Source organism: Seriola lalandi, unplaced genomic scaffold (genome assembly GCF_002814215.2).
Source record: "Seriola lalandi dorsalis isolate HSWRI2012SDOR001 ecotype SW California unplaced genomic scaffold, Sedor1 jcf7180002050560, whole genome shotgun sequence".
NCBI classification, from domain to species: Eukaryota; Metazoa; Chordata; class Actinopteri; order Carangiformes; family Carangidae; genus Seriola; species Seriola lalandi.
The window spans coordinates 6,906-8,257 of record NW_019521113.1 but is presented as its reverse complement, the minus strand read 5'-3'; the positions used below and the strand labels follow the sequence as shown (position 1 = coordinate 8,257).

At 36.6% G+C, this 1,352-nt stretch overlaps 1 long non-coding RNA gene across 4 annotated transcripts; it reads right to left on the bottom strand.

The window, feature by feature from the left end:
* Positions 1-61: 61 nt before the first annotated feature.
* On the bottom strand, positions 62-1,339 carry LOC111649372 (uncharacterized). Of its 4 annotated transcripts, none has more exons than XR_002760278.2 (3): positions 1,172-1,339; positions 305-397; positions 62-202 (listed from the first exon to the last, which is right to left on the bottom strand). It is a non-coding gene; the product is annotated as an uncharacterized LOC111649372 (long non-coding RNA). The 4 variants fall into 4 exon arrangements; XR_015436721.1 differs by having other exon boundaries at positions 62-177; XR_015436719.1 differs by having other exon boundaries at positions 305-1,339.
* Positions 1,340-1,352: the final 13 nt, after the last annotated feature.

Sequence of the window (1,352 nt, the reverse complement as noted above, 5' to 3'; positions counted from 1 at the left end):
AGACAGAGTAGAGACCCTTACTTTGTGTCCGAGGGTCCAGGTTCATTACTGAAGTATGGACTTTCATCTTTGGAACAGTCACTCTTGAAGGACAGACAGCTGGGTCGTGGAGACTCTGCTCTGTCCTCCTCTTCCTCCACACAATCACTCATCCTCTCAGACTGGACTTCAGCCAGTCTGAGAGGAAAACCAGTAACACTGACTGTGAGCTCACAAACACAAGATCAGGATAAACAGGTCTGTTCAAGAGTCACACCCCAAAATAACAGGGAATACCACAAACACACAGTGTATTAACACTCACCCTCCTCAGCCTTCAGTGTTCCTCCTTCTGTGCTGTCCAGTTAAAATGGTGTGTCACTGACCAAACACTTTCAGTTTCAATCAGCCCTCCCCTCTACATTTACAGGAAATCCCATGAGTCTGTGTGTGTTTGTGTGTGTGTGTTCTTTTCCAGTTAATTAGCTGTTTAAACTAGTTGTAATTTTAGTGTTTGTCACAATTATGACCACCTAAATTCATTAAATCAAAAGTAAACAGAAGAGGAGTTATTAACTAACCCGAACTACTCTAGTCAAGTTCAACTACATTTCCCATGAGTGCGCAAGCCTGCAGACGTTTAGCCAAAGACTCATGGGAGATGTAGTTTTTCAACACCCAGAAAAAAATATTTGTGGTTTCATATTTATTAAAATTACTAGGTGTTGAGAGTTTACTGTCCAGTGCAGTAATAAATACTCCTTTGTTAGAATATGAACAGAAAACAACGGGAAGGTGTTTAAATTTTAATAACAGATTTTAAATGAACTGTCAGCTTTTTATAACAGAGGCAGTTTAAAAAAAAAAAAAAGCCGTTAGGACTTCGGAGCGACCGTTAATAGAAAAATACTAGATTAGACAATAATGTAGCTTCAGACTGAACGAAGACAATTTTAAACTTGTACATTAAAACATATTAATTCACTTCATTGAAACTTAAATAAACTAACGTAAACAGCCGAAAGACAGGAAAGTAAAACACACAAGACAATAAATACCAACTCTGAAGCGACCGTTAGAGCTAACGTTACTTTCCTTTGCTAACAACAAAAACTTAGCTAACCTATTTTTTAAAAAAAAGAAAGAAAAAAAACATAAAATACTTACAGACAGGTGAAATAATTAAACTCACCTGGTTTCCACTTCGACTGAAGAAAAATAAATCATTCACCATTTACTATACAGACTTTAATTTAACACAAAACACCGTGAGTTACCATTTCAGCTACGTCTTCCCTTACTGTCGATTAACGGTTATCATGTCAAATTACGTTCCTTTCAAAATAAACTTCAAATACAAAATAAAAGCATTG